Source organism: Saimiri boliviensis, chromosome 21 (assembly GCF_048565385.1).
Source record: "Saimiri boliviensis isolate mSaiBol1 chromosome 21, mSaiBol1.pri, whole genome shotgun sequence".
NCBI lineage: Eukaryota > Metazoa > Chordata > Mammalia > Primates > Cebidae > Saimiri > Saimiri boliviensis.
In genome coordinates, this window is record NC_133469.1 from 19,175,988 (window position 1) to 19,199,557 (window position 23,570).

Consider the following 23,570-nt stretch of genomic DNA (forward strand, 5'->3'; position numbering starts at 1 on the left):
TAAAACCAAAACGGAGCTATCTAGCAGAATGGTTGTCAATGTGTGTATTCAACTTCCAGAGTTAAACTGATGTGTGTTTGCAGCAGTTCAGAAACCCTTTCCTGGGAGAATGTAGAAACAGTCATTTCCAGCCCTAGAGACGCATATAAGAGTTTGCAGTAAGAATGCGTTTAAAACACAGAAGACCCGCTTCTTACGAACTCATCTGCTGTGTGTTGGTTCCTTTTAGGAAGTTGCATCTATGGTTACATTCAGCGAGGTAGGAACACGTTTCTTCTAAAAGCTGCGTTTGGACATTCCAGAGTGGATGGGAGAACAGGCTGTAAAGAGAAATACCTTGCTCTAAAACCAAAACGGAGCTATCTAGCAGAATGGTTGTCAATGTGTGTATTCAACTTCCAGAGTTAAACTGATGTGTGTTTGCAGCAGTTCAGAAACCCTTTCCTGGGAGAATGTAGAAACAGTCATTTCCAGCCCTAGAGACGCATATAAGGGTTAGCAGTAAGAATGCGTTTAAAACAGACAAGACCCGCTTCTTACGAACTCATCTGCTGTGTGTTGATTCCTTTTAGGAAGTTGCATCTATGTTTAGATTCAGCGAGGTAGGAACACGTTTCTTCTAAAAGCTGCGTTTGGACATTCCAGAGTGGAAGGGAGAACAGGCTGTAAAGAGAAATACCTTCCTCTAAAACCAAAACGGAGCTATCTAGCAGAATGGTTGTCAATGTGTGTATTCAACTTCCAGAGTTAAACTGATGTGTGTTTGCAGCAGTTCAGAAACCGTTTCCTGGGAGAATGTAGAAACAGTCATTTCCAGCCCTAGAGACGCATATAAGAGTTTGCAGTAAGAATGCGTTTAAAATACAGAAGACCCGCTTCTTACAAACTCATCTGCTGTGTGTTGGTTCCTTTTAGGAAGTTGCATGTATGGTTGCATTCAGCGAGGTAGAAACACGTTTCTTCTAAAAGCTGCGTTTGGACATTCCAGAGTGGATGGGAGAACAGGCTGTAAAGAGAAATACCTTGCTCTAAAACCAAAACGGAGCTATCTAGCAGAATGGTTGTCAATGTGTGTATTCAACTTCCAGAGTTAAACTGATGCGTGTTTGCAGCAGTTCAGAAACCGTTTCCTGGGAGAATGTAGAAACAGTCATTTCCAGCCCTAGAGACGCATATAAGAGTTTGCAGTAAGAATGCGTTTAAAACACAGAAGACCCGCTTCTTACGAACTCATCTGCTGTGTGTTGGTTCCCTTTAGGAAGTTGCATCTATGGTTAGATTCAGCGAGGTAGGAACACGTTTCTTCTAAAAGCTGCGTTTGGACATTCCAGAGTGGATGGGAGAACAGGCTGTAAAGAGAAATACCTTGCTCTAAAACCAAAACGGAGCTATCTAGCAGAATGGTTGTCAATGTGTGTATTCAACTTCCAGAGTTAAACTGATGTGTGTTTGCAGCAGTTCAGAAACCCTTTCCTGGGAGAATGTAGAAACAGTCATTTCCAGCCCTAGAGACGCATATAAGAGTTTGCAGTAAGAATGCGTTTAAAACACAGAAGACCCGCTTCTTACGAACTCATCTGCTGTTTGTTGGTTCCTTTTAGGAAGTTGCATCTATGGTTACATTCAGCGAGGTAGAAACACGTTTCTTCTAAAAGCTGCGTTTGGACATTCCAGAGTGGATGGGAGAACAGGCTGTAAAGAGAAATACCTTGCTCTAAAACCAAAACGGAGCTATCTAGCAGAATGGTTGTCAATGTGTGTATTCAACTTCCAGAGTTAAACTGATGTGTGTTTGCAGCAGTTCAGAAACCCTTTCCTGGGAGAATGTAGAAACAGTCATTTCCAGCCCTAGAGACGCATGTAAGAGTTTGCAGTAAGAATGCGTTTAAAACAAAGAAGACCCGCTTCCTGCGAACTCATCTGCTGTGTGTTGGTTCCTTTTAGGAAGTTGCATCTATGGTTAGATTGAGCGAGGTAGGAACACGTTTCTTCTAAAAGCTGCGTTTGGACATTCCAGAGTGGATGGGAGAACAGGCTGTAAAGAGAAATACCTTGCTCTAAAACCAAAACGGAGCTATCTAGCAGAATGGTTGTCAATGTGTGTATTCAACTTCTAGAGTTAAACTGATGTGTGTTTGCAGCAGTTCAGAAACCCTTTCCTGGGAGAATGTAGAAACAGTCATTTCCAGCCCTAGAGACGCATATAAGAGTTTGCAGTAAGAATGCGTTTAAAACACAGAAGACCCGCTTCTTACGAACTCATCTGCTGTGTGTTGGTTCCTTTTAGGAAGTTGCATCTATGGTTAGATTCAGCGAGGTAGAAACACGTTTCTTCTAAAAGCTGCGTTTGGACATTCCAGAGTGGATGGGAGAACAGGCTGTAAATAGAAATACCTTGCTCTAAAACCAAAACGGAGCTATCTAGCAGAATGGTTGTCAATGTGTGTATTCAACTTCCAGAGTTTAACTGATGTGTGTTTGCAGCAGTTCAGAAACCCTTTCCTGGGAGAATGTAGAAACAGTCATTTCCAGCCCTAGAGACGCATATAAGGGTTTGCAGTAAGAATGCGTTTAAAACACAGAAGACCCGCTTCTTACGAACTCATCTGCTGTGTGTTGGTTCCTTTTAGGAAGTTGCATCTATGGTTAGATTCAGCGAGGTAGGAACACGTTTCTTCTAAAAGCTGCGTTTGGACATTCCAGAGTGGATGGGAGAACAGGCTGTAAAGAGAAATACCTTGCTCTAAAACCAAAACGGAGCTATCTAGCAGAATGGTTGTCAATGTGTGTATTCAACTTCCAGAGTTTAACTGATGTGTGTTTGCAGCAGTTCAGAAACCCTTTCCTGGGAGAATGTAGAAACAGTCATTTTCAGCCCTAGAGACGCATATAAGGGTTAGCAGTAAGAATGCGTTTAAAACACAGAAGACCCGCTTCTTACAAACTCATCTGCTGTGTGTTGATTCCTTTTAGGAAGTTGCATCTATGTTTAGATTCAGCGAGGTAGGAACACGTTTCTTCTAAAAGCTGCGTTTGGACATTCCAGAGTGGATGGGAGAACAGGCTGTAAAGAGTAATACCTTGCTCTAAAACCAAAACGGAGCTATCTAGCAGAATGGTTGTCAATGTGTGTATTCAAATTCCAGAGTTAAACTGATGTGTGTTTGCAGCAGTTCAGAATCCCTTTCCTGTGAGTATGTAGAAACAGTCATTTCCAGCCCTAGAGACGCATATAAGAGTTTGCAGTAAGAATGCGTTTAAAACACAGAAGACCCGCTTCTTACGAACTCATCTGCTGTGTGTTGGTTCCTTTTAGGAAGTTGCATGTATGGTTAGATTCAGCGAGGTAGGAACACGTTTCTTCTAAAAGCTGCGTTTGGACATTCCAGAGTGGATGGGAGAACAGGCTGTAAAGAGAAATACCTTGCTCTAAAACCAAAACGGAGCTATCTAGCAGAATGGTTGTCAATGTGTGTATTCAACTTCCAGAGTTAAACTGATGTGTGTTTGCAGCAGTTCAGAAACCCTTTCCTGGGAGAATGTAGAAACAGTCATTTCCAGCCCTAGAGACGCATATAAGAGTTTGCAGTAAGAATGCGTTTAAAACACAGAAGACCCGCTTCTTACGAACTCATCTGCTGTGTGTTGGTTCCTTTTAGGAAGTTGCATGTATGGTTAGATTCAACGAGGTAGAAACACGTTTCTTCTAAAAGCTGCGTTTGGACATTCCAGAGTGGATGGGAGAACAGGCTGTAAAGAGAAATACCTTGCTCTAAAACCAAAACGGAGCTATCTAGCAGAATGGTTGTCAATGTGTGTATTCAACTTCCAGAGTTAAACTGATGTGTGTTTGCAGCAGTTCAGAAACCCTTTCCTGGGAGAATGTAGAAACAGTCATTTCCAGCCCTAGAGACGCATATAAGAGTTTGCAGTAAGAATGCGTTTAAAACACAGAAGACCCGCTTCTTACGAACTCATCTGCTGTGTGTTGGTTCCTTTTAGGAAGTTGCATCTATGGTTAGATTCAGCGAGGTAGGAACACGTTTCTTCTAAAAGCTGCGTTTGGACATTCCAGAGTGGATGGGAGAACAGGCTGTAAAGAGAAATACCTTGCTCTAAAACCAAAACGGAGCTATCTAGCAGAATGGTTGTCAATGTGTGTATTCAACTTCCAGAGTTAAACTGATGTGTGTTTGCAGCAGTTCAGAAACCCTTTCCTGGGAGAATGTAGAAACAGTCATTTCCAGCCCTAGAGACGCATATAAGGGTTAGCAGTAAGAATGCGTTTAAAACAGACAAGACCCGCTTCTTACGAACTCATCTGCTGTGTGTTGATTCCTTTTAGGAAGTTGCATCTATGTTTAGATTCAGCGAGGTAGGAACACGTTTCTTCTAAAAGCTGCGTTTGGACATTCCAGAGTGGAAGGGAGAACAGGCTGTAAAGAGAAATACCTTCCTCTAAAACCAAAACGGAGCTATCTAGCAGAATGGTTGTCAATGTGTGTATTCAACTTCCAGAGTTAAACTGATGTGTGTTTGCAGCAGTTCAGAAACCGTTTCCTGGGAGAATGTAGAAACAGTCATTTCCAGCCCTAGAGACGCATATAAGAGTTTGCAGTAAGAATGCGTTTAAAATACAGAAGACCCGCTTCTTACAAACTCATCTGCTGTGTGTTGGTTCCTTTTAGGAAGTTGCATGTATGGTTGCATTCAGCGAGGTAGAAACACGTTTCTTCTAAAAGCTGCGTTTGGACATTCCAGAGTGGATGGGAGAACAGGCTGTAAAGAGAAATACCTTGCTCTAAAACCAAAACGGAGCTATCTAGCAGAATGGTTGTCAATGTGTGTATTCAACTTCCAGAGTTAAACTGATGCGTGTTTGCAGCAGTTCAGAAACCGTTTCCTGGGAGAATGTAGAAACAGTCATTTCCAGCCCTAGAGACGCATATAAGAGTTTGCAGTAAGAATGCGTTTAAAACACAGAAGACCCGCTTCTTACGAACTCATCTGCTGTGTGTTGGTTCCCTTTAGGAAGTTGCATCTATGGTTAGATTCAGCGAGGTAGGAACACGTTTCTTCTAAAAGCTGCGTTTGGACATTCCAGAGTGGATGGGAGAACAGGCTGTAAAGAGAAATACCTTGCTCTAAAACCAAAACGGAGCTATCTAGCAGAATGGTTGTCAATGTGTGTATTCAACTTCCAGAGTTAAACTGATGTGTGTTTGCAGCAGTTCAGAAACCCTTTCCTGGGAGAATGTAGAAACAGTCATTTCCAGCCCTAGAGACGCATATAAGAGTTTGCAGTAAGAATGCGTTTAAAACACAGAAGACCCGCTTCTTACGAACTCATCTGCTGTTTGTTGGTTCCTTTTAGGAAGTTGCATCTATGGTTACATTCAGCGAGGTAGAAACACGTTTCTTCTAAAAGCTGCGTTTGGACATTCCAGAGTGGATGGGAGAACAGGCTGTAAAGAGAAATACCTTGCTCTAAAACCAAAACGGAGCTATCTAGCAGAATGGTTGTCAATGTGTGTATTCAACTTCCAGAGTTAAACTGATGTGTGTTTGCAGCAGTTCAGAAACCCTTTCCTGGGAGAATGTAGAAACAGTCATTTCCAGCCCTAGAGACGCATGTAAGAGTTTGCAGTAAGAATGCGTTTAAAACAAAGAAGACCCGCTTCCTGCGAACTCATCTGCTGTGTGTTGGTTCCTTTTAGGAAGTTGCATCTATGGTTAGATTGAGCGAGGTAGGAACACGTTTCTTCTAAAAGCTGCGTTTGGACATTCCAGAGTGGATGGGAGAACAGGCTGTAAAGAGAAATACCTTGCTCTAAAACCAAAACGGAGCTATCTAGCAGAATGGTTGTCAATGTGTGTATTCAACTTCTAGAGTTAAACTGATGTGTGTTTGCAGCAGTTCAGAAACCCTTTCCTGGGAGAATGTAGAAACAGTCATTTCCAGCCCTAGAGACGCATATAAGAGTTTGCAGTAAGAATGCGTTTAAAACACAGAAGACCCGCTTCTTACGAACTCATCTGCTGTGTGTTGGTTCCTTTTAGGAAGTTGCATCTATGGTTAGATTCAGCGAGGTAGAAACACGTTTCTTCTAAAAGCTGCGTTTGGACATTCCATAGTGGATGGGAGAAGAGGCTGTAAAGAGAAATACCTTGCTCTAAAACCAAAACGGAGCTATCTAGCAGAATGGTTGTCAATGTGTGTATTCAACTTCCAGAGTTTAACTGATGTGTGTTTGCAGCAGTTCAGAAACCCTTTCCTGGGAGAATGTAGAAACAGTCATTTCCAGCCCTAGAGACGCATATAAGGGTTTGCAGTAAGAATGCGTTTAAAACACAGAAGACCCGCTTCTTACGAACTCATCTGCTGTGTGTTGGTTCCTTTTAGGAAGTTGCATCTATGGTTCGATTCAGCGAGGTAGGAACACGTTTCTTCTAAAAGCTGCGTTTGGACATTCCAGAGTGGATGGGAGAACAGGCTGTAAAGAGAAATACCTTGCTCTAAAACCAAAACGGAGCTATCTAGCAGAATGGTTGTCAATGTGTGTATTCAACTTCCAGAGTTAAACTGATGTGTGTTTGCAGCAGTTCAGAAACCCTTTCCTGGGAGAATGTAGAAACAGTCATTTCCAGCCCTAGAGACGCATATAAGAGTTAGCAGTAAGAATGCGTTTAAAACACAGAAGACCCGCTTCTTACGAACTCATCTGCTGTGTGTTGATTCCTTTTAGGAAGTTACATCTATGGTTAGATTCAGCGAGGTAGGAACACGTTTCTTCTAAAAGCTGCGTTTGGACATTCCAGAGTGGATGGGAGAACAGGCTGTAAAGAGATATACCTTGCTCTAAAACCAAAACGGAGCTATCTAGCAGAATGGTTGTCAATGTGTGTATTCAACTTCCAGAGTTAAACTGATGTGTGTTTGCAGCAGTTCAGAAACCCTTTCCTGGGAGAATGTAGAAACAGTCATTTCCAGCCCTAGAGACGCATATAAGGGTTAGCAGTAAGAATGCGTTTAAAACAGAGAAGACCCGCTTCTTACGAACTCATCTGCTGTGTGTTGATTCCTTTTAGGAAGTTACATCTATGGTTAGATTCAGCGAGGTAGGAACACGTTTCTTCTAAAAGCTGCGTTTGGACATTCCAGAGTGGATGGGAGAACAGGCTGTAAAGAGATATACCTTGCTCTAAAACCAAAACGGAGCTATCTAGCAGAATGGTTGTCAATGTGTGTATTCAACTTCCAGAGTTAAACTGATGTGTGTTTGCAGCAGTTCAGAAACCCTTTCCTGGGAGAATGTAGAAACAGTCATTTCCAGCCCTAGAGACGCATATAAGAGTTTGCAGTAAGAATGCATTTAAAACACAGAAGTCCCGCTTCTTACGAACTCATCTGCTGTGTGTTGGTTCCTTTTAGGAAGTTGCATCTATGGTTAGATTCAGCGAGGTAGAAACACGTTTCTTTTAAAAGCTGCGTTTGGACATTCCAGAGTGAATGGGAGAACAGGCTGTAAAGAGAAATACCTTGCTCTAAAACCAAAACGGAGCTATCTAGCAGAATGATTGTCAATATGTGTATTCAACTTCCAGAGTTAAACTGATGTGTGTTTGCAGCAGTTCAGAAACCCTTTCTTGGGAGAATGTAGAAACAGTCATTTCCAGCCCTAGAGACGCATATAAGAGTTTGCAGTAAGAATGCGTTTAAAACACAGAAGACCCGCTTCTTACGAACTCATCTGCTGTGTGTTGGTTCCTTTTAGGAAGTTGCATCTATGGTTAGATTCAGCGAGGTAGGAACACGTTTCTTCTAAAAGCTGCGTTTGGACATTGCAGAGTGGATGGGAGAACAGGCTGTAAAGAGAAATACCTTGCTCTAAAACCAAAACGGAGCTATCTAGCAGAATGGTTGTCAATGTGTGTATTCAACTTCCAGAGTTAAACTGATGTGTGTTTGCAGCAGTTCAGAAACCCTTTCCTGGGAGAATGCAGAAACAGTCATTTCCAGCCCTAGAGACGCATATAAGAGTTAGCAGTAAGAATGCGTTTAAAACACAGAAGACCCGCTTCTTACGAACTCATGGGCTGTGTGTTGATTCTTTTTAGGAAGTTGCATCTATGTTTAGATTCAGCGAGGTAGGAACACGTTTCTTCTAAAAGCTGCGTTTGGACATTCCAGAGTGGAAGGGAGAACAGGCTGTAAAGACAAATACCTTGCTCTAATACCAAAACGGAGCTATCTAGCAGAATGGTTGTCAATGTGTGTATTCAACTTCCAGAGTTAAACTGATGTGTGTTTGCAGCAGTTCAGAAACCCTTTCCTGGGAGAATGTAGAAACAGTCATTTCCAGCCCTAGAGACGCATATAAGAGTTTGCAGTAAGAATGCGTTTAAAACACAGAAGACCCGCTTCTTACGAACTCATCTGCTGTGTGTTGGTTCCTTTTAGGAAGTTGCATCTATGGTTAGATTCAGCGAGGTAGGAACACGTTTCTTCTAAAAGCTGCGTTTGGACATTCCAGAGTGGATGGGAGAACAGGCTGTAAAGAGAAATACCTTGCTCTAAAACCAAAACGGAGCTATCTAGCAGAATGGTTGTCAATGTGTGTATTCAACTTCCATAGTTTAACTGATGTGTGTTTGCAGCAGTTCAGAAACCCTTTCCTGGGAGAATGTAGAAACAGTCATTTTCAGCCCTAGAGACGCATATAAGGGTTAGCAGTAAGAATGCGTTTAAAACACAGAAGACCCGCTTCTTACAAACTCATCTGCTGTGTGTTGATTCCTTTTAGGAAGTTGCATCTATGTTTAGATTCAGCGAGGTAGGAACACGTTTCTTCTAAAAGCTGCGTTTGGACATTCCAGAGTGGATGGGAGAACAGGCTGTAAAGAGTAATACCTTGCTCTAAAACCAAAACGGAGCTATCTAGCAGAATGGTTGTCAATGTGTGTATTCAAATTCCAGAGTTAAACTGATGTGTGTTTGCAGCAGTTCAGAATCCCTTTCCTGTGAGTATGTAGAAACAGTCATTTCCAGCCCTAGAGACGCATATAAGAGTTTGCAGTAAGAATGCGTTTAAAACACAGAAGACCCGCTTCTTACGAACTCATCTGCTGTGTGTTGGTTCCTTTTAGGAAGTTGCATGTATGGTTCGATTCAGCGAGGTAGGAACACGTTTCTTCTAAAAGCTGCGTTTGGACATTCCAGAGTGGATGGGAGAACAGGCTGTAAAGAGAAATACCTTGCTCTAAAACCAAAACGGAGCTATCTAGCAGAATGGTTGTCAATGTGTGTATTCAACTTCCAGAGTTAAACTGATGTGTGTTTGCAGCAGTTCAGAAACCCTTTCCTGGGAGAATGTAGAAACAGTCATTTCCAGCCCTAGAGACGCATATAAGAGTTTGCAGTAAGAATGCGTTTAAAACACAGAAGACCCGCTTCTTACGAACTCATCTGCTGTGTGTTGGTTCCTTTTAGGAAGTTGCATGTATGGTTAGATTCAACGAGGTAGAAACACGTTTCTTCTAAAAGCTGCGTTTGGACATTCCAGAGTGGATGGGAGAACAGGCTGTAAAGAGAAATACCTTGCTCTAAAACCAAAACGGAGCTATCTAGCAGAATGGTTGTCAATGTGTGTATTCAACTTCCAGAGTTAAACTGATGTGTGTTTGCAGCAGTTCAGAAACCCTTTCCTGGGAGAATGTAGAAACAGTCATTTCCAGCCCTAGAGACGCATATAAGAGTTTGCAGTAAGAATGCGTTTAAAACACAGAAGACCCGCTTCTTACGAACTCATCTGCTGTGTGTTGGTTCCTTTTAGGAAGTTGCATCTATGGTTAGATTCAGCGAGGTAGGAACACGTTTCTTCTAAAAGCTGCGTTTGGACATTCCAGAGTGGATGGGAGAACAGGCTGTAAAGAGAAATACCTTGCTCTAAAACCAAAACGGAGCTATCTAGCAGAATGGTTGTCAATGTGTGTATTCAACTTCCAGAGTTAAACTGATGTGTGTTTGCAGCAGTTCAGAAACCCTTTCCTGGGAGAATGTAGAAACAGTCATTTCCAGCCCTAGAGACGCATATAAGAGTTTGCAGTAAGAATGCGTTTAAAACACAGAAGACCCGCTTCTTACGAACTCATCTGCTGTGTGTTGGTTCCCTTTAGGAAGTTGCATCTATGGTTAGATTCAGCGAGGTAGGAACACGTTTCTTCTAAAAGCTGCGTTTGGACATTGCAGAGTGGATGGGAGAACAGGCTGTAAAGAGAAATACCTTGCTCTAAAACCAAAACGGAGCTATCTAGCAGAATGGTTGTCAATGTGTGTATTCAACTTCCAGAGTTAAACTGATGTGTGTTTGCAGCAGTTCAGAAACCCTTTCCTGGGAGAATGCAGAAACAGTCATTTCCAGCCCTAGAGACGCATATAAGAGTTAGCAGTAAGAATGCGTTTAAAACACAGAAGACCCGCTTCTTACGAACTCATGGGCTGTGTGTTGATTCTTTTTAGGAAGTTGCATCTATGTTTAGATTCAGCGAGGTAGGAACACGTTTCTTCTAAAAGCTGCGTTTGGACATTCCAGAGTGGAAGGGAGAACAGGCTGTAAAGACAAATACCTTGCTCTAATACCAAAACGGAGCTATCTAGCAGAATGGTTGTCAATGTGTGTATTCAACTTCCAGAGTTAAACTGATGTGTGTTTGCAGCAGTTCAGAAACCCTTTCCTGGGAGAATGTAGAAACAGTCATTTCCAGCCCTAGAGACGCATATAAGAGTTTGCAGTAAGAATGCGTTTAAAACACAGAAGACCCGCTTCTTACGAACTCATCTGCTGTGTGTTGGTTCCTTTTAGGAAGTTGCATCTATGGTTAGATTCAGCGAGGTAGGAACACGTTTCTTCTAAAAGCTGCGTTTGGACATTCCAGAGTGGATGGGAGAACAGGCTCTAAAGAGAAATACCTTGCTCTAAAACCAAAACGGAGCTATCTAGCAGAATGGTTGTCAATGTGTGTATTCAACTTCCATAGTTTAACTGATGTGTGTTTGCAGCAGTTCAGAAACCCTTTCCTGGGAGAATGTAGAAACAGTCATTTTCAGCCCTAGAGACGCATATAAGGGTTAGCAGTAAGAATGCGTTTAAAACACAGAAGACCCGCTTCTTACAAACTCATCTGCTGTGTGTTGATTCCTTTTAGGAAGTTGCATCTATGTTTAGATTCAGCGAGGTAGGAACACGTTTCTTCTAAAAGCTGCGTTTGGACATTCCAGAGTGGATGGGAGAACAGGCTGTAAAGAGTAATACCTTGCTCTAAAACCAAAACGGAGCTATCTAGCAGAATGGTTGTCAATGTGTGTATTCAAATTCCAGAGTTAAACTGATGTGTGTTTGCAGCAGTTCAGAATCCCTTTCCTGTGAGTATGTAGAAACAGTCATTTCCAGCCCTAGAGACGCATATAAGAGTTTGCAGTAAGAATGCGTTTAAAACACAGAAGACCCGCTTCTTACGAACTCATCTGCTGTGTGTTGGTTCCTTTTAGGAAGTTGCATGTATGGTTAGATTCAGCGAGGTAGCAACACGTTTCTTCTAAAAGCTGCGTTTGGACATTCCAGAGTGGATGGGAGAACAGGCTGTAAAGAGAAATACCTTGCTCTAAAACCAAAACGGAGCTATCTAGCAGAATGGTTGTCAATGTGTGTATTCAACTTCCAGAGTTAAACTGATGTGTGTTTGCAGCAGTTCAGAAACCCTTTCCTGGGAGAATGTAGAAACAGTCATTTCCAGCCCTAGAGACGCATATAAGAGTTTGCAGTAAGAATGCGTTTAAAACACAGAAGACCCGCTTCTTACGAACTCATCTGCTGTGTGTTGGTTCCTTTTAGGAAGTTGCATGTATGGTTAGATTCAACGAGGTAGAAACACGTTTCTTCTAAAAGCTGCGTTTGGACATTCCAGAGTGGATGGGAGAACAGGCTGTAAAGAGAAATACCTTGCTCTAAAACCAAAACGGAGCTATCTAGCAGAATGGTTGTCAATGTGTGTATTCAACTTCCAGAGTTAAACTGATGTGTGTTTGCAGCAGTTCAGAAACCCTTTTCTGGGAGAATGTAGAAACAGTCATTTCCAGCCCTAGAGACGCATATAAGAGTTTGCAGTAAGAATGCGTTTAAAACACAGAAGACCCGCTTCTTACGAACTCATCTGCTGTGTGTTGGTTCCTTTTAGGAAGTTGCATCTATGGTTAGATTCAGCGAGGTAGGAACACGTTTCTTCTAAAAGCTGCGTTTGGACATTCCAGAGTGGATGGGAGAACAGGCTGTAAAGAGAAATACCTTGCTCTAAAACCAAAACGGAGCTATCTAGCAGAATGGTTGTCAATGTGTGTATTCAACTTCCAGAGTTAAACTGATGTGTGTTTGCAGCAGTTCAGAAACCCTTTCCTGGGAGAATGTAGAAACAGTCATTTCCAGCCCTAGAGACGCATATAAGGGTTAGCAGTAAGAATGCGTTTAAAACAGACAAGACCCGCTTCTTACGAACTCATCTGCTGTGTGTTGATTCCTTTTAGGAAGTTGCATCTATGTTTAGATTCAGCGAGGTAGGAACACGTTTCTTCTAAAAGCTGCGTTTGGACACTCCAGAGTGGAAGGGAGAACAGGCTGTAAAGAGAAATACCTTCCTCTAAAACCAAAACGGAGCTATCTAGCAGAATGGTTGTCAATGTGTGTATTCAACTTCCAGAGTTAAACTGATGTGTGTTTGCAGCAGTTCAGAAACCGTTTCCTGGGAGAATGTAGAAACAGTCATTTCCAGCCCTAGAGACGCATATAAGAGTTTGCAGTAAGAATGCGTTTAAAATACAGAAGACCCGCTTCTTACAAACTCATCTGCTGTGTGTTGGTTCCTTTTAGGAAGTTGCATGTATGGTTGCATTCAGCGAGGTAGAAACACGTTTCTTCTAAAAGCTGCGTTTGGACATTCCAGAGTGGATGGGAGAACAGGCTGTAAAGAGAAATACCTTGCTCTAAAACCAAAACGGAGCTATCTAGCAGAATGGTTGTCAATGTGTGTATTCAACTTCCAGAGTTAAACTGATGTGTGTTTGCAGCAGTTCAGAAACCCTTTCCTGGGAGAATGTAGAAACAGTCATTTCCAGCCCTAGAGACGCATATAAGAGTTTGCAGTAAGAATGCGTTTAAAACACAGAAGACCCGCTTCTTACGAACTCATCTGCTGTGTGTTGGTTCCCTTTAGGAAGTTGCATCTATGGTTAGATTCAGCGAGGTAGGAACACGTTTCTTCTAAAAGCTGCGTTTGGACATTCCAGAGTGGATGGGAGAACAGGCTGTAAAGAGAAATACCTTGCTCTAAAACCAAAACGGAGCTATCTAGCAGAATGGTTGTCAATGTGTGTATTCAACTTCCAGAGTTAAACTGATGTGTGTTTGCAGCAGTTCAGAAACCCTTTCCTGGGAGAATGTAGAAACAGTCATTTCCAGCCCTAGAGACGCATATAAGAGTTTGCAGTAAGAATGCGTTTAAAACACAGAAGACCCGCTTCTTACGAACTCATCTGCTGTTTGTTGGTTCCTTTTAGGAAGTTGCATCTATGGTTACATTCAGCGAGGTAGAAACACGTTTCTTCTAAAAGCTGCGTTTGGACATTCCAGAGTGGATGGGAGAACAGGCTGTAAAGAGAAATACCTTGCTCTAAAACCAAAACGGAGCTATCTAGCAGAATGGTTGTCAATGTGTGTATTCAACTTCCAGAGTTAAACTGATGTGTGTTTGCAGCAGTTCAGAAACCCTTTCCTGGGAGAATGTAGAAACAGTCATTTCCAGCCCTAGAGACGCATGTAAGAGTTTGCAGTAAGAATGCGTTTAAAACAAAGAAGACCCGCTTCCTGCGAACTCATCTGCTGTGTGTTGGTTCCTTTTAGGAAGTTGCATCTATGGTTAGATTGAGCGAGGTAGGAACACGTTTCTTCTAAAAGCTGCGTTTGGACATTCCAGAGTGGATGGGAGAACAGGCTGTAAAGAGAAATACCTTGCTCTAAAACCAAAACGGAGCTATCTAGCAGAATGGTTGTCAATGTGTGTATTCAACTTCTAGAGTTAAACTGATGTGTGTTTGCAGCAGTTCAGAAACCCTTTCCTGGGAGAATGTAGAAACAGTCATTTCCAGCCCTAGAGACGCATATAAGAGTTTGCAGTAAGAATGCGTTTAAAACACAGAAGACCCGCTTCTTACGAACTCATCTGCTGTGTGTTGGTTCCTTTTAGGAAGTTGCATCTATGGTTAGATTCAGCGAGGTAGAAACACGTTTCTTCTAAAAGCTGCGTTTGGACATTCCATAGTGGATGGGAGAACAGGCTGTAAAGAGAAATACCTTGCTCTGAAACCAAAACGGAGCTATCTAGCAGAATGGTTGTCAATGTGTGTATTCAACTTCCAGAGTTTAACTGATGTGTGTTTGCAGCAGTTCAGAAACCCTTTCCTGGGAGAATGTAGAAACAGTCATTTCCAGCCCTAGAGACGCATATAAGGGTTTGCAGTAAGAATGCGTTTAAAACACAGAAGACCCGCTTCTTACGAACTCATCTGCTGTGTGTTGGTTCCTTTTAGGAAGTTGCATCTATGGTTCGATTCAGCGAGGTAGGAACACGTTTCTTCTAAAAGCTGCGTTTGGACATTCCAGAGTGGATGGGAGAACAGGCTGTAAAGAGAAATACCTTGCTCTAAAACCAAAACGGAGCTATCTAGCAGAATGGTTGTCAATGTGTGTATTCAACTTCCAGAGTTAAACTGATGTGTGTTTGCAGCAGTTCAGAAACCCTTTCCTGGGAGAATGTAGAAACAGTCATTTCCAGCCCTAGAGACGCATATAAGAGTTAGCAGTAAGAATGCGTTTAAAACACAGAAGACCCGCTTCTTACGAACTCATCTGCTGTGTGTTGATTCCTTTTAGGAAGTTACATCTATGGTTAGATTCAGCGAGGTAGGAACACGTTTCTTCTAAAAGTTGCGTTTGGACATTCCAGAGTGGATGGGAGAACAGGCTGTAAAGAGATATACCTTGCTCTAAAACCAAAACGGAGCTATCTAGCAGAATGGTTGTCAATGTGTGTATTCAACTTCCAGTGTTAAACTGATGTGTGTTTGCAGCAGTTCAGAAACCCTTTCCTGGGAGAATGTAGAAACAGTCATTTCCAGCCCTAGAGACGCATATAAGGGTTAGCAGTAAGAATGCGTTTAAAACAGAGAAGACCCGCTTCTTACGAACTCATCTGCTGTGTGTTGATTCCTTTTAGGAAGTTACATCTATGGTTAGATTCAGCGAGGTAGGAACACGTTTCTTCTAAAAGCTGCGTTTGGACATTCCAGAGTGGATGGGAGAACAGGCTGTAAAGAGATATACCTTGCTCTAAAACCAAAACGGAGCTATCTAGCAGAATGGTTGTCAATGTGTGTATTCAACTTCCAGAGTTAAACTGATGTGTGTTTGCAGCAGTTCAGAAACCCTTTCCTGGGAGAATGTAGAAACAGTCATTTCCAGCCCTAGAGACGCATATAAGAGTTTGCAGTAAGAATGCATTTAAAACACAGAAGTCCCGCTTCTTACGAACTCATCTGCTGTGTGTTGGTTCCTTTTAGGAAGTTGCATCTATGGTTAGATTCAGCGAGGTAGAAACACGTTTCTTTTAAAAGCTGCGTTTGGACATTCCAGAGTGAATGGGAGAACAGGCTGTAAAGAGAAATACCTTGCTCTAAAACCAAAACGGAGCTATCTAGCAGAATGATTGTCAATATGTGTATTCAACTTCCAGAGTTAAACTGATGTGTGTTTGCAGCAGTTCAGAAACCCTTTCTTGGGAGAATGTAGAAACAGTCATTTCCAGCCCTAGAGACGCATATAAGAGTTTGCAGTAAGAATGCGTTTAAAACACAGAAGACCCGCTTCTTACGAACTCATCTGCTGTGTGTTGGTTCCTTTTAGGAAGTTGCATCTATGGTTAGATTCAGCGAGGTAGGAACACGTTTCTTCTAAAAGCTGCGTTTGGACATTGCAGAGTGGATGGGAGAACAGGCTGTAAAGAGAAATACCTTGCTCTAAAACCAAAACGGAGCTATCTAGCAGAATGGTTGTCAATGTGTGTATTCAACTTCCAGAGTTAAACTGATGTGTGTTTGCAGCAGTTCAGAAACCCTTTCCTGGGAGAATGCAGAAACAGTCATTTCCAGCCCTAGAGACGCATATAAGAGTTAGCAGTAAGAATGCGTTTAAAACACAGAAGACCCGCTTCTTACGAACTCATGGGCTGTGTGTTGATTCTTTTTAGGAAGTTGCATCTATGTTTAGATTCAGCGAGGTAGGAACACGTTTCTTCTAAAAGCTGCGTTTGGACATTCCAGAGTGGAAGGGAGAACAGGCTGTAAAGACAAATACCTTGCTCTAATACCAAAACGGAGCTATCTAGCAGAATGGTTGTCAATGTGTGTATTCAACTTCCAGAGTTAAACTGATGTGTGTTTGCAGCAGTTCAGAAACCCTTTCCTGGGAGAATGTAGAAACAGTCATTTCCAGCCCTAGAGACGCATATAAGAGTTTGCAGTAAGAATGAGTTTAAAACACAGAAGACCCGCTTCTTACGAACTCATCTGCTGTGTGTTGGTTCCTTTTAGGAAGTTGCATCTATGGTTAGATTCAGCGAGGTAGGAACACGTTTCTTCTAAAAGCTGCGTTTGGACATTCCAGAGTGGATGGGAGAACAGGCTGTAAAGAGAAATACCTTGCTCTAAAACCAAAACGGAGCTATCTAGCAGAATGGTTGTCAATGTGTGTATTCAACTTCCAGAGTTTAACTGATGTGTGTTTGCAGCAGTTCAGAAACCCTTTCCTGGGAGAATGTAGAAACAGTCATTTTCAGCCCTAGAGACGCATATAAGGGTTAGCAGTAAGAATGCGTTTAAAACACAGAAGACCCGCTTCTTACAAACTCATCTGCTGTGTGTTGATTCCTTTTAGGAAGTTGCATCTATGTTTAGATTCAGCGAGGTAGGAACACGTTTCTTCTAAAAGCTGCGTTTGGACATTCCAGAGTGGATGGGAGAACAGGCTGTAAAGAGTAATACCTTGCTCTAAAACCAAAACGGAGCTATCTAGCAGAATGGTTGTCAATGTGTGTATTCAAATTCCAGAGTTAAACTGATGTGTGTTTGCAGCAGTTCAGAATCCCTTTCCTGTGAGTATGTAGAAACAGTCATTTCCAGCCCTAGAGACGCATATAAGAGTTTGCAGTAAGAATGCGTTTAAAACACAGAAGACCCGCTTCTTACGAACTCATCTGCTGTGTGTTGGTTCCTTTTAGGAAGTTGCATGTATGGTTAGATTCAGCGAGGTAGGAACACGTTTCTTCTAAAAGCTGCGTTTGGACATTCCAGAGTGGATGGGAGAACAGGCTGTAAAGAGAAATACCTTGCTCTAAAACCAAAACGGAGCTATCTAGCAGAATGGTTGTCAATGTGTGTATTCAACTTCCAGAGTTAAACTAATGTGTGTTTGCAGCAGTTCAGAAACCCTTTCCTGGGAGAATGTAGAAACAGTCATTTCCAGCCCTAGAGACGCATATAAGAGTTTGCAGTAAGAATGCGTTTAAAACACAGAAGACCCGCTTCTTACGAACTCATCTGCTGTGTGTTGGTTCCTTTTAGGAAGTTGCATGTATGGTTAGATTCAACGAGGTAGAAACACGTTTCTTCTAAAAGCTGCGTTTGGACATTCCAGAGTGGATGGGAGAACAGGCTGTAAAGAGAAATACCTTGCTCTAAAACCAAAACGGAGCTATCTAGCAGAATGGTTGTCAATGTGTGTATTCAACTTCCAGAGTTAAACTGATGTGTGTTTGCAGCAGTTCAGAAACCCTTTCCTGGGAGAATGTAGAAACAGTCATTTCCAGCCCTAGAGACGCATATAAGAGTTTGCAGTAAGAATGCGTTTAAAACACAGAAGACCCGCTTCTTACGAACTCATCTGCTGTGTGTTGGTTCCTTTTAGGAAGTTGCATCTATGGTTAGATTCAGCGAGGTAGGAACACGTTTCTTCTAAAAGCTGCGTTTGGACATTCCAGAGTGGATGGGAGAACAGGCTGTAAAGAGAAATACCTTGCTCTAAAACCAAAACGGAGCTATCTAGCAGAATGGTTGTCAATGTGTGTATTCAACTTCCAGAGTTAAACTGATGTGTGTTTGCAGCAGTTCAGAAACCCTTTCCTGGGAGAATGTAGAAACAGTCATTTCCAGCCCTAGAGACGCATATAAGGGTTAGCAGTAAGAATGCGTTTAAAACAGACAAGACCCGCTTCTTACGAACTCATCTGCTGTGTGTTGATTCCTTTTAGGAAGTTGCATCTATGTTTAGATTCAGCGAGGTAGGAACACGTTTCTTCTAAAAGCTGCGTTTGGACATTCCAGAGTGGAAGGGAGAACAGGCTGTAAAGAGAAATACCTTCCTCTAAAACCAAAACGGAGCTATCTAGCAGAATGGTTGTCAATGTGTGTATTCAACTTCCAGAGTTAAACTGATGTGTGTTTGCAGCAGTTCAGAAACCGTTTCCTGGGAGAATGTAGAAACAGTCATTTCCAGCCCTAGAGACGCATATAAGAGTTTGCAGTAAGAATGCGTTTAAAATACAGAAGACCCGCTTCTTACAAACTCATCTGCTGTGTGTTGGTTCCTTTTAGGAAGTTGCATGTATGGTTGCATTCAGCGAGGTAGAAACACGTTTCTTCTAAAAGCTGCGTTTGGACATTCCAGAGTGGATGGGAGAACAGGCTGTAAAGAGAAATACCTTGCTCTAAAACCAAAACGGAGATATCTAGCAGAATGGTTGTCAATGTGTGTATTCAACTTCCAGAGTTAAACTGATGCGTGTTTGCAGCAGTTCAGAAACCGTTTCCTGGGAGAATGTAGAAACAGTCATTTCCAGCCCTAGAGACGCATATAAGAGTTTGCAGTAAGAATGCGTTTAAAACACAGAAGACCCGCTTCTTACGAACTCATCTGCTGTGTGTTGGTTCCCTTTAGGAAGTTGCATCTATGGTTAGATTCAGCGAGGTAGGAACACGTTTCTTCTAAAAGCTGCGTTTGGACATTCCACAGTGGATGGGAGAACAGGCTGTAAAGAGAAATACCTTGCTCTAAAACCAAAACGGAGCTATCTAGCAGAATGGTTGTCAATGTGTGTATTCAACTTCCAGAGTTAAACTGATGTGTGTTTGCAGCAGTTCAGAAACCCTTTCCTGGGAGAATGTAGAAACAGTCATTTCCAGCCCTAGAGACGCATATAAGAGTTTGCAGTAAGAATGCGTTTAAAACACAGAAGACCCGCTTCTTACGAACTCATCTGCTGTTTGTTGGTTCCTTTTAGGAAGTTGCATCTATGGTTACATTCAGCGAGGTAGAAACACGTTTCTTCTAAAAGCTGCGTTTGGACATTCCAGAGTGGATGGGAGAACAGGCTGTAAAGAGAAATACCTTGCTCTAAAACCAAAACGGAGCTATCTAGCAGAATGGTTGTCAATGTGTGTATTCAACTTCCAGAGTTAAACTGATGTGTGTTTGCAGCAGTTCAGAAACCCTTTCCTGGGAGAATGTAGAAACAGTCATTTCCAGCCCTAGAGACGCATGTAAGAGTTTGCAGTAAGAATGCGTTTAAAACACAGAAGACCCGCTTCCTGCGAACTCATCTGCTGTGTGTTGGTTCCTTTTAGGAAGTTGCATCTATGGTTAGATTGAGCGAGGTAGGAACACGTTTCTTCTAAAAGCTGCGTTTGGACATTCCAGAGTGGATGGGAGAACAGGCTGTAAAGAGAAATACCTTGCTCTAAAACCAAAACGGAGCTATCTAGCAGAATGGTTGTCAATGTGTGTATTCAACTTCTAGAGTTAAACTGATGTGTGTTTGCAGCAGTTCAGAAACCCTTTCCTGGGAGAATGTAGAAACAGTCATTTCCAGCCCTAGAGACGCATATAAGAGTTTGCAGTAAGAATGCGTTTAAAACACAGAAGACCCGCTTCTTACGAACTCATCTGCTGTGTGTTGGTTCCTTTTAGGAAGTTGCATCTATGGTTAGATTCAGCGAGGTAGAAACACGTTTCTTCTAAAAGCTGCGTTTGGACATTCCATAGTGGATGGGAGAACAGGCTGTAAAGAGAAATACCTTGCTCTAAAACCAAAACGGAGCTATCTAGCAGAATGGTTGTCAATGTGTGTATTCAACTTCCAGAGTTTAACTGATGTGTGTTTGCAGCAGTTCAGAAACCCTTTCCTGGGAGAATGTAGAAACAGTCATTTCCAGCCCTAGAGACGCATATAAGGGTTTGCAGTAAGAATGCGTTTAAAACACAGAAGACCCGCTTCTTACGAACTCATCTGCTGTGTGTTGGTTCCTTTTAGGAAGTTGCATCTATGGTTCGATTCAGCGAGGTAGGAACACGTTTCTTCTAAAAGCTGCGTTTGGACATTCCAGAGTGGATGGGAGAACAGGCTGTAAAGAGAAATACCTTGCTCTAAAACCAAAACGGAGCTATCTAGCAGAATGGTTGTCAATGTGTGTATTCAACTTCCAGAGTTAAACTGATGTGTGTTTGCAGCAGTTCAGAAACCCTTTCTTGGGAGAATGTAGAAACAGTCATTTCCAGCCCTAGAGACGCATATAAGAGTTTGCAGTAAGAATGCGTTTAAAACACAGAAGACCCGCTTCTTACGAACTCATCTGCTGTGTGTTGGTTCCTTTTAGGAAGTTGCATCTATGGTTAGATTCAGCGAGGTAGGAACACGTTTCTTCTAAAAGCTGCGTTTGGACATTGCAGAGTGGATGGGAGAACAGGCTGTAAAGAGAAATACCTTGCTCTAAAACCAAAACGGAGCTATCTAGCAGAATGGTTGTCAATGTGTGTATTCAACTTCCAGAGTTAAACTGATGTGTGTTTGCAGCAGTTCAGAAACCCTTTCCTGGGAGAATGCAGAAACAGTCATTTCCAGCCCTAGAGACGCATATAAGAGTTTGCAGTAAGAATGCGTTTAAAACACAGAAGACCCGCTTCTTACGAACTCATCTGCTGTGTGTTGGTTCCTTTTAGGAAGTTGCATCTATGGTTAGATTCAGCGAGGTAGGAACACGTTTCTTCTAAAAGCTGCGTTTGGACATTGCAGAGTGGATGGGAGAACAGGCTGTAAAGAGAAATACCTTGCTCTAAAACCAAAACGGAGCTATCTAGCAGAATGGTTGTCAATGTGTGTATTCAACTTCCAGAGTTAAACTGATGTGTGTTTGCAGCAGTTCAGAAACCCTTTCCTGGGAGAATGCAGAAACAGTCATTTCCAGCCCTAGAGACGCATATAAGAGTTAGCAGTAAGAATGCGTTTAAAACACAGAAGACCCGCTTCTTACGAACTCATGGGCTGTGTGTTGATTCTTTTTAGGAAGTTGCATCTATGTTTAGATTCAGCGAGGTAGGAACACGTTTCTTCTAAAAGCTGCGTTTGGACATTCCAGAGTGGAAGGGAGAACAGGCTGTAAAGACAAATACCTTGCTCTAATACCAAAACGGAGCTATCTAGCAGAATGGTTGTCAATGTGTGTATTCAACTTCCAGAGTTAAACTGATGTGTGTTTGCAGCAGTTCAGAAACCCTTTCCTGGGAGAATGTAGAAACAGTCATTTCCAGCCCTAGAGACGCATATAAGAGTTTGCAGTAAGAATGCGTTTAAAACACAGAAGACCCGCTTCTTACGAACTCATCTGCTGTGTGTTGGTTCCTTTTCGGAAGTTGCATCTATGGTTAGATTCAGCGAGGTAGGAACACGTTTCTTCTAAAAGCTGCGTTTGGACATTCCAGAGTGGATGGGAGAACAGGCTGTAAAGAGAAATACCTTGCTCTAAAACCAAAACGGAGCTATCTAGCAGAATGGTTGTCAATGTGTGTATTCAACTTCCAGAGTTTAACTGATGTGTGTTTGCAGCAGTTCAGAAACCCTTTCCTGGGAGAATGTAGAAACAGTCATTTTCAGCCCTAGAGACGCATATAAGGGTTAGCAGTAAGAATGCGTTTAAAACACAGAAGACCCGCTTCTTACAAACTCATCTGCTGTGTGTTGATTCCTTTTAGGAAGTTGCATCTATGTTTAGATTCAGCGAGGTAGGAACACGTTTCTTCTAAAAGCTGCGTTTGGACATTCCAGAGTGGATGGGAGAACAGGCTGTAAAGAGTAATACCTTGCTCTAAAACCAAAACGGAGCTATCTAGCAGAATGGTTGTCAATGTGTGTATTCAAATTCCAGAGTTAAACTGATGTGTGTTTGCAGCAGTTCAGAATCCCTTTCCTGTGAGTATGTAGAAACAGTCATTTCCAGCCCTAGAGACGCATATAAGAGTTTGCAGTAAGAATGCGTTTAAAACACAGAAGACCCGCTTCTTACGAACTCATCTGCTGTGTGTTGGTTCCTTTTAGGAAGTTGCATGTATGGTTAGATTCAGCGAGGTAGGAACACGTTTCTTTTAAAAGCTGCGTTTGGACATTCCAGAGTGGATGGGAGAACAGGCTGTAAAGAGAAATACCTTGCTCTAAAACCAAAACGGAGCTATCTAGCAGAATGGTTGTCAATGTGTGTATTCAACTTCCAGAGTTAAACTGATGTGTGTTTGCAGCAGTTCAGAAACCCTTTCCTGGGAGAATGTAGAAACAGTCATTTCCAGCCCTAGAGACGCATATAAGAGTTTGCAGTAAGAATGCGTTTAAAACACAGAAGACCCGCTTCTTACGAACTCATCTGCTGTGTGTTGGTTCCTTTTAGGAAGTTGCATGTATGGTTAGATTCAACGAGGTAGAAACACGTTTCTTCTAAAAGCTGCGTTTGGACATTCCAGAGTGGATGGGAGAACAGGCTGTAAAGAGAAATACCTTGCTCTAAAACCAAAACGGAGCTATCTAGCAGAATGGTTGTCAATGTGTGTATTCAACTTCCAGAGTTAAACTGATGTGTGTTTGCAGCAGTTCAGAAACCCTTTCCTGGGAGAATGTAGAAACAGTCATTTCCAGCCCTAGAGACGCATATAAGAGTTAGCAGTAAGAATGCGTTTAAAACACAGAAGACCCGCTTCTTACGAACTCATCTGCTGTGTGTTGGTTCCTTTTAGGAAGTTGCATCTATGGTTATATTCAGCGAGGTAGGAACACGTTTCTTCTAAAAGCTGCGTTTGGACATTCCAGAGTGGATGGGAGAACAGGCTGTAAAGAGAAATACCTTGCTCTAAAACCAAAACGGAGCTATCTAGCAGAATGGTTGTCAATGTGTGTATTCAACTTCCAGAGTTAAACTGATGTGTGTTTGCAGCAGTTCAGAAACCCTTTCCTGGGAGAATGTAGAAACAGTCATTTACAGCCCTTGAGACGCATATAAGGGTTAGCAGTAAGAATGCGTTTAAAACAGACAAGACCCGCTTCTTACGAACTCATCTGCTGTGTGTTGATTCCTTTTAGGAAGTTGCATCTATGTT